This window comes from Scyliorhinus canicula, chromosome 2, assembly GCF_902713615.1.
Source record: "Scyliorhinus canicula chromosome 2, sScyCan1.1, whole genome shotgun sequence".
In the NCBI taxonomy this organism is placed as follows: Eukaryota; Metazoa; Chordata; class Chondrichthyes; order Carcharhiniformes; family Scyliorhinidae; genus Scyliorhinus; species Scyliorhinus canicula.
The window spans coordinates 35221601-35235370 of record NC_052147.1 but is presented as its reverse complement, the minus strand read 5'-3'; the positions used below and the strand labels follow the sequence as shown (position 1 = coordinate 35235370).

General features: G+C 46.7%; 1 protein-coding gene across 1 annotated transcript in view; it reads right to left on the bottom strand.

The window, feature by feature from the left end:
* Window positions 1–13770, bottom strand: part of rtn1a (reticulon 1a) — a 246876-nt gene that overhangs the window by 44830 nt on the left and 188276 nt on the right.

The following is a 13770-nucleotide window of genomic DNA, read 5'->3' as shown; positions in this document are numbered from 1 at the left end:
TCTGGGTCTCTCGATTAATAGTCCAGTGACAATATCATTATGCCTCGCCTCCCCAAAATTAACATCTCATTATCAGGCACATATGCCGGAATTATCCTCCCACAGTCAGAAAATACGTTGGCACGATGACAGGAGGCCAGAGATTGGTCTCTGAAGGTGTGCAACTAGTGAACATATACCCCAGGGGAACTTAGGTGAGTGTATGAGTTAGAGTGTCATACCCGGATACTCCGGATAGTGCCAGCTTGATGTATTTATTTAATTACAAGGATTCTGACGAACAAGGCAGACAAATTGAGTGCACAAGTTAAAACGTGGGGGTATGATGTCATTGTAGGCACATTTCAGAGAAGTGTAAAAGTAGTGATAGCCGGGGATTTAAACTTCCCCAATATTAACTGGGGCTGCCATAATGTGAAAGGTTTAGAGGGAGCAGAATTCTTAAAATGCATGCAATTGGGCCAGGTGTGCGTGGGTGTTGGATGGGACCGGGGTCCCTTCCATAGTGTGTTCGGGCTGGGGGTGCAGTTGGTGTCGCTTCAGGGGCCTCTCGCTACACTGGGGAGGTCTGGCGAGCAGAGCCCAATGTATGTGCGACTTTGGCTGCGCGTTGCCCCGCTGAGGCCCCTTATACAACGCGAGTCGCGGCGTCTAGCCATGTGTTTCTTGGCACTGTGAGGGCGGACAAACGGCTCGCTATGGGACTTTGTTCCTAATTAGTTGAATTGCTCCCTTAAATTAGCACAGCCAAGAGGCATCCATTCCTCGGAGTACTACAGCTCTGTTCCCTTCCCCCATTTCGCAGTGCACCAGGGCTGCAGCCATGCCATTCCAATGGCTTGGCCCTCCAGGTTTAAGCATGTGGCAGCCTTAACTGATGTGCATCGATATATTCCATCTGTCTCATTTGGAGAAGAGAAAGGTAAAAAGGGGGTGGGGTGTGACAAGTACTGCGGTTATACTTAACATCAGGGGCTGGTTTAGCTCACTGGGCTAAATCGCTTGCTTTTAAAGCAGACCAAGCAGGCCAGCAGCACGGTTCGATTCCCGTACCAGCCTCCCCGGACAGGCGCCGGAATGTGGCAACTCGGGGCTTTTCACAGTAACTTCATTGAAGCCTACTCGTGACAATAAGCGATTTTCATTTCATTTCATTTCAAATGGCGCATGCCTAAGTAGGTTTTAAACCTACAAAAGCGAGCTTACCCCGGATGTACTGCCCTCCCTTGCGAGGCCGCAGTTATGTGCCGTTCAGTAGTGGTCCATACTAACGTGGACCAGGTGGAATTGCACCCAGTGGGTCTCCCAGGTCATCGGAGGCCCCTTGGTGTCCAGGGATAGTGCAGGGTGGCCCCCTACCCCCTCCCACACACTGCCACCCTGGCACTGCAAAGGTGCCCAGAGCACTGCCAGGGTGCCAGTGTTAGGGTGCCTGGGTTCCAGGGTCAGGACCTGAGGGGGCCATGCCCATGAAAGGAAGGAGGCGGGGTATGAAGGATGGAGGGGTCCAGGGCAGGTAAGTAGGGGCCTCTGGGATGTTGTGGGTTGTGACTGGTGGGGGTCCTGGAAGAGGGAGGGACCTATAAGGGGCATGCCCCCTCAGTGGGGCATCTACATTTGGGGGGTGGCCCTTGTGTGTGGGGTTGGCATTGCTCATGGGTGAGAGGGTGTCTAAGAGTAGTTTGATAGTGGCGAGGAACTCACCAACAGAGCTGGTGGGAAATCCCTTCAAAACCTGCCAGAAATGAACTTCAAAATCTTTTCATTAAATTCCGCCCATTGTTTTGGATCCAGGAACTGTCCTAATTGACATAAGCATCAATAAATGGTTTCAGGAAGTCTGTTCAGATATTTTTATTTTTATAACTCTCCTTCACCTTGTTAGGAGATGGTACTTCAACTGCGCCTCCTTGGAGGTCTGTGATCCATCAGAGAAAGAAGTACCACCTGCTACACCACATTTAATTCATACAAATTGAACTGTTTAACTATCATCGCCACATAAATATTTAACTTAACTAAGGTACCTTTTGGTTTAGAATTACCAGAGAGCATTTTCTGTATTACAAGCATCTTGTATATCAATGATTATCGAATCCTTATTAGTGTCACAAGTAGGCTTACATTAAAACTACGGCGCCTGTTCGGGTACACTGAGGGAGAATTCAGAATGTCCAATTCACCTGACAAGCACGTTTTTCGGGACCTGTGGGTGGAAACCAGATGACCCGGAGGAAACCCAAGCAGAAACGGGGAGAATGTGCAGGCTCCACATAGTGATCAAAACCAGGAATTGAACCCGGGTCCCTGGCGCTGTGAAGCAACAGTGCTAACCACCGTGCTAACGTACCGCCCTGCTAATCGATAGTTGAATAATAGCTTAATGATGGGATATTGGGTGGGCGAGCGTTTAACGCCATCATACCCTCTTTCTTGAGGAAGGCTGGTCTAAGTTTTGTTCCACGATGCTAACAACATTGTACAAAGCACAATAAAGTATTACAGATTACAGTGGTAATTAGCTTTTCCATTTTTTTATTTTAAATAAGTACTTTAAAAATGTTTTTTTTTTTTAAAAAGGTGGCAAAACATGCTACCTTAATTATTGCAAATCTCAGAAACATCTCATAGCAATTTCAACCACAATCAATTATTTTTTAACTGCAGCATCTGCTTTCAAGAGAAAAAATGGCATCCATTTTCTACTTAAGGCAATCTCAAAAACAGCAGTTGATCTGCTTTGGTCATGTCGGTTCGCAGAATCAGCGCCAGCCAGGGCACCGGGAGGATCCCTGTGCTTCTTGGAATAGCGCCATGATACCCTGAAGGTGTACGTGTCATGGTCGAACAGGGAAACAGGGCATAATTCATCCAAAGAACATCTTCCACAATTCAGCACGCTTCTCAATACTCACTACAACATGTGTTCAGTCCTACAGTGGGACCTGAACTCAGTTCCATCAACTAAGGCAATGTAACCAAAATGAAAATTGCAACATTTAACCTATCAATTTCTCCCGTTCTCCCTACCACATTTTGCATCTCTCAGTGGTCAATTTATGAAAAGCACTGCCAGAGCTTTCCTGCCCCCTAAGGAAGGAAACAATGCATGGCATTGGCAAAGCTAAATCATTCATCTTACAAATAATTAATTTAGAATGGAGGACCTTCAGGGAAAATAAATGCATGTAGGAAAAGGAGCTCTATCTGATTTCCTTTAAAGTTATAATGGCAAAATATTATATTTCAGGCAAAGAATAAAACTATAATAACGCAGGCTTGATCTGAGCAACATACTTCATGGGAAATGGCCATGCAGTCCTCACATGGGGATCTCTGGGGAGTACGTTTTGAGGTACCACTTCCCCACAAATGTCCATGTCTACCCCCGGGAAACGGAAGTTCTTGGCCAATATGACTGCAAAGAAATGTTGGTGTTTTCACTCATTATTACCACCCCCAACTTTAACAAACAAACAGCTTCGACAAACTGTTATACAACTAGGACAGGTAAGATTAAACAAGTTGGTGGAGAGGGGCGAAAGTGGAAGAAAGGTGACCCGCTTCCCCACCCTCTCCTTGTGCATTGATCATGGCTAATCCACCTAACCTTCGCATATTTGGGGGTTATGCTGAATTTATACAGTTACTAGTTGGGCCTCAGCTGGAATATTGTGCACAGTTGTGGGTGCCACACTATAGGAAGGGCGTGAACGCATTGAAGAGATTTACAAGAATGGTTCAAGGGTTGAGAATGGATTGGAGAAGTTAGGGATTGCTCTCCTTGAAGAAAAGGTGGCCGAGGGGAATGTTCAAAATCATGAGGGGGAGGGGGAGGATATACAGGGAGAACTGTTCACTCGCAAAAGGATCAAGAAGAGAAGACACAGATTTAAGGTGATTTGCAAAAGAAGCAAAATGCGGTGTGGCAAAAAACTTTTTCACTACAGACAGCGAAAATGACGGTCCTCCCAAGATTCCTGTTTGTTTTTCAGTGTCTCCCCAACTTTATTCCATGGGCCTTTTTTAAACAGGTAAGCAAGTAGAGGTGGCATCATGTAAGGACACGAGTTTGGGAGCATTAGTAACGGCGCCTCTGCCGTTCCCACCAGCACGGTACGCCTCCAACCCCGTGGTGGTGGATGCCCTGAGAGTCTGGGGGCAATGGAGGAAACGTGGGAGCAGAGGGAGCATCAGTTTGGTCTCCAATCTGCAATAATCATTGGTTTGCCCCGGGGAAGCTGGATGGAGGGTTTTGGAGATGGCAAAGAGCAGGGATTGAGAGGATGGGAGATCTGTTCACAGAGGGGAGCTTTCCCAGCCTGAGGGAGTTGGAGGAGAAATTTGAATTGATGGGAGGAAATTAGTTTCGGTACCTGCAGGCGCGGGGCTTCCTACGCAGGCAGGTCACAATCTTCCCGCTCCTACCACCAAGGAGGATACAGGACAGGGTAGTTTCCAGAGTGTGGGTGGAAGAGGGGAGGGTTTCGAACATCTATAAAGAACTCATGGGGTCAGAGGAAATGCAGACCGAGGAGCTGAAACACAATGGGAAGAGGAGTTAGGAGGAGAGATAGAGGATGGTCTCTGGGCAGATGCGTTGAGGAGAGTCAATGCGTCCACATCATGTGCCAGGCTCAGCCTGATACAGTTTAAGGTTGTTCACCGGGCACACATGACAGTGGCCCGGATGAGCAGGTTCTTTGGGATAGAAGACGGGTGTGCGGGAGGACCAGCAAACCATGTTCATATGTTCTAGGCATGCCTGAAGCTTAGGGGATTCTGGCAGGGGTTTGCGGATGTCATGTCCAAGGTGTTAAAAACAAGGGTGGCACCGAGTCCAGAGGTGGCGATTTTCGGCGTGTCGGAGGATCCGGGAATCCAGGAGGAGAAAGAGGCAGATGTTCTGGCCTTCGTCTCCCTGAGATGGATACTATTAGCTTGGAGTGTCTCAAAGCCCCCAAAGTCAGAGACCAGGCTCACTGACATGGCTAGCTTTCTCTATCTGGAGAAAATGAAGTTTGCCCTGAGAGGGTCAATGTCAAGGTTCGACCGGAGGTGGCAGCCGTTAGTCGACTTTAGAGAAAATTAACTGTCAGACGGGGGGGTTTAAGCTTAGATTAGTGTGCAAGAAATGTGGGACCTGTGAGGGAGGAAGACGGCCTTTGCACTATGTTTATATTTATATGTACACTGTTCTTCTGTTATTGTTACAAAATCACAAATACCTCAATAAAATGTTTTATAAAAAAATATTTTTCACAGAGCACAAGGTTTAGATCTGGAATGCACTTCCTGGGAGTGTGGTGGAGACAGGTTCAATCAAGGCATTACATTTTTTATAAATTTAGAGTACCCAATTAATTTGTTCCAATTAAGGGGCAATTTAGCATGACCAATCCACATCTTTGTGTTGTGGGGGCGAAATCCACGTAAACATGGGGAGAGTGTGCAAACTCCACATGGACAGTGACCCAGAGCCGGAATCGAACTTGGGACCTCAGCGCCGTGAGGCAGGAGTGCTATCCACCGTGCAGTGGGGTGCAGAGGTCTGGTGATGCCCGGGGCAAATCTTGATTGTATGCCCCAAAGCCCCACGTAAATATTTCATTAAATATCACCAAAAAACCTATAAAAAACGTAGTTGCACCCGTTCTAGAGCTATTCACTGACCTCTTTATCTTTGTCATCTCTAAGGTATAGGACGGCTGCCTGAGGTTAAATTGCGCTGTAAGAGTTAGTCAATTTCCCCTTAGCGCTGGGATTCTAGGGATATTGTTCTCTTCTTCAGTCATTTTGCTTTGCAGCAATGGGTGAGATGTTATGTCTCGAAAGTTGTGCCTCCCTCCTCTGCAACCCCCATGGAGAAGGATAAGAGCAGCAATGTCATGGAAATACTGTTTTGACCCTTGTGGAAACAAACTACAAACAACCCAACTAAGACCAATATACAAGGCTTCACTTTTATATTAGCAATCACACCAAAATCAACGTAAATTAAACATGAATTAACAGGAAAATTAGAACTTATAGAACAGTACAGCACAGAACAGGCCCTTCGGCCCTCGATGTTGTGCCGAGCAATGATCACCCTACTCAAACCCACGTATCCACCCTATACCCGTAACCCAACAACCCTCCCCCCCTTAACCTTACTTTTTAGGACACTACGGTCAAATTTAGCATGGCCAATCCACCTAACCCGCACATCTTTGGACTGTGGGAGGAAACCGGAGCACCCGGAGGAAACCCACGCACACACGGGTAGGACGTGCAGACTCCACACAGACAGTGACCCAGCCGGGAATCGAACCTGGGACCATGGAGCTGTGAAGCATTTATGCCAACCACCATGCTACCGTGCTGCCCAAAAAATTGCAATAATATGACCGATAAATTACACATAGCAGATACAAAGACATATCTCACACATTTCTCAGTCAGCCCATTCAGCACGTATCGCATTCATTTCAGCCACAATATCCTTCAAAACGTTGAACTTCTTCAAATCAAATTCCATCTTCATTTCTCTAAAGCTTTAGCACCAAGTCTCATCAAACACCGGCATTACTTCACCCAATTTCCACAAATATAATTTTCACAGTCGACACATTTCCAGATCCCTTCTTCTTCACAAAACCCTGGTCATATGGGCCCTGTTTTTGCACTATGCCAGTGCATAAAGGGTCCCCAAATCCAGATATAAAAGCTCTGTTCAAGATCCGAGCTCCAGCAGCTTGCAGTCAAGTAGAACATAGAACAGTACAGCACAGAACAGGCCCTTCAGCCCTCGATGTTGTGCCGAGCAATGATCACCCTACACAAACCCACGTATCCACCCTATACCCGTAACCCAACAACCCCCCCCACCTTACTTTTTTAGGACACTACGGGCAATTTAGCATGGCCAATCCACCTAACCTGCACATCTTTGGACTGTGGGAGGAAACCGGAGCACCCGGAGGAAACCCACGCACACACGGGGAGGACGTGCAGACTCCGCACAGACAGTGACCCAGCCGGGAACCGAACCTGGGACCCTGGAGCTGTGAAGCATTTATGCTAACCACCATGCTACCGTGCTGCCCCTGTCTCTGAGAATCTCCCATTTATAGGACCCTGGGCTTTAAGTATAAAGGGTAAGAGGGCAAAAGTTAAGAGGCCATGATGAATCTTTATAAAATACTGGTTCTGTCCCAAATGGGTGCCCCTGGCCCAAATGTCAAATTCTGGGCACGACAGTTTAGTAAGTTGACAACGATAGAGAGGGTGCAGAGAAGAGTTTAAAAATGGATCAAAAGATAAAGATAAAGAATAAATAAAACTCACCCATGGTGGCATTGATTGCCGTCGATTCGGGAGAATTCGCGCCCTTTTTGTTCACGCTCCAGCCGCCGAGTGCAAAGCCGCCTCTTCACCAGCGGCGACTGCGGTGCGCAGGCGCGCTCCGGCCGACCGCGGTGCGCAGGCGCGCTCCGTTCTTTTCACGCTGCTGCCCCCATCCAATGGATGCCCGGGGCCAGCGCACCGTCGGCCCCCCCCTCTGCACGCCACTGCCACCGTGCCACCCCAAACAAGGTATTCAAGAAGGCATTAGATGACTACTTGAACAGAAACAATGTGCAGGGATACGGAGAGTGGCATTAAGTCATAGTATGCGTTTGGAGAGCTGGTGCAGACAGGATTGGCCAAATGGCCTCCTTCTGCGCCGTAACAATTCTGTGATGTACTCTACCTGGTGTAGTTTTAAAAGGTTTTAAAAAAAAGTTCAAAATCAAAAGTGTCAATGTTGAACTTTATTTCAGCTTTGCAGAATAAAGGGACATATATTTAAACACTACTAACTAGTCGGAGCAGATTTGATGGGCCAAATGGCCTCCTTCTGCACTGTAGGGATTCTATGATTTGTAGTGTTCATCTGGATGCTGAGAGCTCATCTAATAAAACCCAATTAAAACGTATTCCATTGCCCAATTATCCATGGTAAGTATGCTTTCAACCATCTGCTGCGGAATCTATTAACCTGTAGGATTGTCAAATAATCACAAGTGCTGAATGAAATGTGTAAAAGGGGCTTTTTAATTCACCTAACGCACCTTCCTTACAACAGTCAGATCTCAGTATGGCAGGCTTAATACATGGTACTCCTAACGATCCTGTGCTTTGGAGGGCAAAATTTGTTAAAACAGGCTCTTAGAAATAAAGGCTGTCAGCCACAAACGGCAGAAAACTCTGAGGATTTAAACTAAGAGCTTCACAATGCCTGCAGGACCATAACGTCAATACACTCCCATGTTCAAGAACCTCGCAACAGGAACAAGGGCACACAGCATTTTACAAAATGGCTGCTGAACTTGTTTACGAGATAGATGCAAGCAGAATGTAGGAATGCTCTAAATGTTTGAGAAAGAAACATAGATCAATATCATTTACAATGCTTTGTTCAATCTATGAGGGGTAATTTCTGAGGTATTTTTCATCACCTCTACAAACATTAATCTAGCGAGGACTGTTATATGGAAGTGCACATCACCGGTACCTGCATTTAGAAACCCACCAGATCATTTTAAGAAGTTTTTTTAAAAATCCTGATGAATTACAGCTTTTCCCTATACAAATAACGATATTTATACTATATATTTATATATATATTTATACTATAAATAGCAATGATTATTTAGGGCGGGATCTACCAGTCGCGTTGCACCAAAAAAAGCAGCGCCACACAACGCGACCCGTAGATGCCAGACAATCTCACTTCTGGGATCTACCTGGCTTGCCGCGCCTCGCGAGATCTAACGCGATCCCGTTAGATGTTTCGATGTGATACCTGCCCATTGTGGCGATCTCTTGCAGCACTGAGGAGTTTGGGCGAGCGGCGTTCCTGAGTGCAAAAAACATGGCTAAGTGCAGCCTCGTCGGACAGTTGCCCGCTGAGGCTCCGATCTATTGGATGGGTGCTAAATAGTGGTGTGTTTCACGGCGCTCCGACCACCGGGAAACACCCACATAATCTTGCGTGCTACAGGACTCTGCCCCCATTTGGGTAGATCGCACCAATAAAGCTCGGGTAAGTTACTAGCCAAAGCAAAGCTTTAACAAAAGAAATAGGGCACAAATCTCCTGAGTTCAGTGGTCGGGCTGAAATTTGGCATTGCCCCACAGAGGACGATGAAATTCTGCCCAATGTAAACTGGTGTACACGATGGGCACATCTACTGCCTGACCCAGTGCCACCTGAGAGGTCAGCATGTACCAAGTTAAACTGGCAATTTAACTCGGAATGCCACTTGGTCCAGTGGATCTCACGTTTGCTGCGTGCAGACGAGTCTTCAGTTGTAGTACCCTGGAGATGTGAAGATGTGGAGACAATCAATCCCCGAGGATCAAAATCCTTCAAGCTGCAGAGCAGCCAATTCCCTGTTGGCAAGTAGCATTCTTTTTTCTCAGAGCTTTATCTTGTTAAGGCCCTTTTCCCATTGGAATGGCAGGGTACTGCTGCTCCTACTAGCAAGGGAGAATGTTTGTATTGCAGCTTTACAGGCATGTGTCCTCATGCCCAATATTACAGACCTCATATGGTGACGAACGAACTACACAAGTCCCAGTCTGAATGAAAATGATTGGGCCAGTCTCATCAATCACACTTAGATTCTACAAATCTCTTCGTAACCTGGTTTGATTTTATGCATATAATTTGTGTTAGGTAGCTATCTTTCACTCATTGCACTTTGCTGGTGAAATAATCTTGCTGCACTCAGAAGACTTTTCTTTACAGTTGCATTGCACAAGTGTTCAAAGGCGCTCAAGTACTGTCCCACCTTCAATTTGCTAGCTGACACAAAAGAATTAATACTCTGTTCGAATATTAAGATCCCATCCTTGAGTTTTGGATGTGGTCAACAGCCTGCACACCTGGCGGACAGGTTCCTTAGGCATCACGTTCCAAACCCACGACTGCTACCATCTAGAAGGATGAGAGCAGTAGATACCTGGGAACCCCACCACCTGGAGGTTCCCCTCCAAGTTATTCGCCACCTTGACTTGGAAATATATCGCCATTCCTTTATTGTCGCTTGTTCAAAATTCTGGAATTCCCTCCCTAACAGCAGTGTGGGTGTGCCTACACCTCTGGGGACTGCAGCAGTTCAAGAAGGTAACTCACCGCTACCTTTCTGAAGGGCAACCACGGATGGGCAATAAATGCAGGCCTAGCCAGTGACGCCCACATCCCGTAAATGCATTTAAAAAAAGGGAGGTCTGCATATCCTCATCTCACTTCTGGTGCAGAGCGATAACCTAACAGTTTTGGGTCCATGCTTATTACTCAAGGTTACAAGGATACAATGCTGCCATTTTCCCATCAGTGCAGCCAAAAAGGATGGAGGAAAATATGCAGACCCTCCAAATGGCTGGTAGCGTCTCAGGGGGTGACTGTGTAGATCACACAGGCCAAACCCGGGTTGTCCTTGATGCAGCCATTATATTTCTGCTGACTTTAATGAGTGATCCGGAACGTTTGGCCCTTATGGAGGTGAGTGAGAAACCAATGCACCAAATGTTACAATGTGGACATAGATGTTTGGTAAAGTGCTGGCCCCACTCAGGTACTGAATATAGTTGAAAGTCAAACACCCAGGAACTATAATAGAGCCTGATGTTCACAACAATAGAGAAAAATAATAAATAAAAGAATGAATTTAGTGTAAGGTGGCTAATAGCATGTATAGCAGTGGAGGCGACATAGGGGGGGGAAGTGGGGGGCTCGATGGAGGCTCTGTTAAGGGGGAACCATCGGTTTGTCCCGGGGAACATTGATGGGGGGTTCGAGGGTTGGCACAGAGCGGGCAACAGACAGCTGAGGGACCTGTTCATTGATGGGAGGTTTGCGAGCCTGGGGGAGTTGGAGGAGAAATTTGGGGTCCCCCCGGGGAACATGTTCAGGTATCTGCAGGTAAAGGAGTTTGCTAGGCGGCAGGTGGAGGGCTTCCCTTCGCTTCCCGCGAGGGGGTTGAGTGACAGGGTGCTTTCGGGGGTCTGGGTTAGGGAGGGGAAGGTATCTGATGGAGGAGGCGTCAGTAGAGGAGCTGAAAGCTAAGTGGGAGGGGGAACTCGGGGAACAGATCAAAGATGGGACATGGGCTGATGCCCTGGAGAGGGTTAACTATTCCTCCTCATGTGCGCGGCTTAGCCTCGTCCAATTCAAGGTGCTGCACCAGGCCCACATGTCCGGGTCTAGGATGAGTAAGTTCTTTGGGGGTGAAGACAGGTGTGTCAGGTGTTCGGGGAGTCCAGCGAACCATGCCCATATGTTCTGGGCATGGCCGGCACTGGAGGAGTTCTGGAAGGGGGTGGCGAGGACGGTGTCGAGGGTAGTAGGATCCAGGGTCAAGCCAGGCTGGGGACTCACGATTTTTGGGGTTGGGGTGGAGCCGGGAGTGCAGGAGGCGAAAGAGGCCGGTGCGCTGGCCTTTGCGTCCCTAGTAGCCCGGCGGAGGATCTTGCTACAGTGGAAGGATGCGAGACCCCCAAGCGTGGAGACCTGGATCAATGACATGGCGGGTTTCATTAAGCTAGAGAAGGTCAAATTCGCCCTGAGAGGGTCGGTACAAGGGTTCTTTAGGCGGTGGCAACCTTTCCTTGACTTTCTGGCTCAACGATAGGGTACTGGGACAGTAGCAGCAGCAACCGGGGCGGGGGGGGGGGGGGGAAGAGGGGGGGAAAGGGGGACGATGACTATGTTTGCTTATTTAATTTTAATTTATTTTTAAGTTTTCTTGTTGTTTACTGGGTTTGCGGGGGGGTGGGGGGGTGTGATACATGCGTTGATACGGTCTGGGGAGGGGGGGTGTTACAGTTATTATGGGGTTATATTGTTGTTTTTCATTGTTTGTTGTTATATTTTCTGTAAAAAATTCCAATAAAAATTATTTAAAAAAAAATAAAAAAAATAGCAAGTACAGGAATCAATCCAGGAAATTAGTAATATAGTTGGGTATGGAGAGGAGAGGTTGATTGGGCTGCAAGTCGAAGTTTTGTTCATTTTGCCACTACAAAGCTGGCTACCTTCTTTCTAAATTAGGGACAAGCACATAGAACATTTATTAATATTTAAAAAATAAATTTAGAGTACCCAATTATTTTTGTTTTCCCAATTAAGGGGCAATTTAGTGTGGCCAATCCACCTACCCTGCACATCTTTGGATTGCGGGGGTGAAACCCACGCAAACACGGGGAGAATGTGCAAACTCCACACGGACAGTGACCCAGAGCCGGGATCGAACCCGGGTCCTCAGCGCCGATTTTTTGTTAATATTTTTAATGGTCATCCAGCTCCGTTTACCTTTAGAAATATGCAACTCTTTGTGGGATAGGTTATTTGTAACTTTCTGATGAAAACTGGGCAAACTCCTCTGGATGTTTTCCCGCCTCACTCAGAAATTTCCTGATCATAGTGTGATCAGAACTGCTTGATCTGCAGACTGTCCATTCATTAGCATGAGAGTATCACTGCAAGTTTGATTAAACTGGTATTGTGCTAACAAAATGTGGTCCAGGGATCTTTCCACAAGATGTTGACAAGTACAGATGAGGTACGCCATAATACCAAACTTAAATTTAACCATCCAATTTTCTTATGATGTAATTAAATAAAACAAACAAAAAAATGTTTGAAGGTACAATTAATGCTTGACAGTACAATTAATCTTAATGGGGCGGCAGGGTGGCGCAGTGGTTAACACTGCTGCCTCACAGCACCAGGAACTTGGGTTCAATTCCAGCCTTGGGCGACTATCTGTGTGGAGTTTGCACTTTCTCCCCGTGTCTGCGTGGGTTTCCTCCTGGTGTTCCTGTTTCCTCCCACAGTCTAAAGGTGTGCAGGTTAGATGGCTTGGTCATGATTAATTGTCCCTTAGTGTCCAGAGATGTGTAAGTTAGGTGGGGTTACAGGGAAATGGGGAGGGTACTCTGTTAGCAGGTTGGTGTAGAATCAACAGGCCAAATAGCCTCTTTCTGTGCTGTAGGAATTCTATGATTCCATATATTTGTATTATAGGGTCAATGGAATCGCTGTAACATGGCAGTGGTGCCTCAGAAGCAAAAAGGTGGAGAAACCCTGATCTAAGCAACAAAATGAGACTGATATAAACTTGGCTTTATGCCAAGGGTTGATCTATTTTTCAGGTGCAAAGGAAAAAGAGCAGAAACCCATCACAGTAGATCCAATTCCTCCCTTGTTTTACAAGCAGAGTTAGAAGGTATTCCTAGAGCACTCTCCTATTTTTTTTTTTAAAAGAAGGTTTTAATCTCATTTTGTTGAGACTATATCAAGTAGCGGACCAAAGATTTCAGCACACACTGGAAGTCAACCATTGGTGTTGCACTCGGTCTCCACAGACTGCATGGTGTACAGGTCATCCAGCAAACCTCCAAGCATCTTCCTTTTTAACTGGCAGGGTGGGGGGTAGGTTGGTAATAGCTGTGCTGGCAGGCAATCCAGGCTGCTGTTTTTAATGGACAGTATGGATAGTGGTAGTGAGCAGATAAATGCTTCTTTCAGAGGACATCAAAGTAAGAAAACACAGATATAACAGGTAAACTTATATCAAGTGAACAGGAACAATCTGTAGTGAAATTATAAACATGCAAAAATAATGGGTGGAATTCTCCCAAGTCCCCGTCGGCAGGTTCGATGGTGGGCGTTGGGGGGAAGATATGGCAAGATGTCCAAAAATTGGTTTCCACACCAGCATGACCTTCCAGATTCGG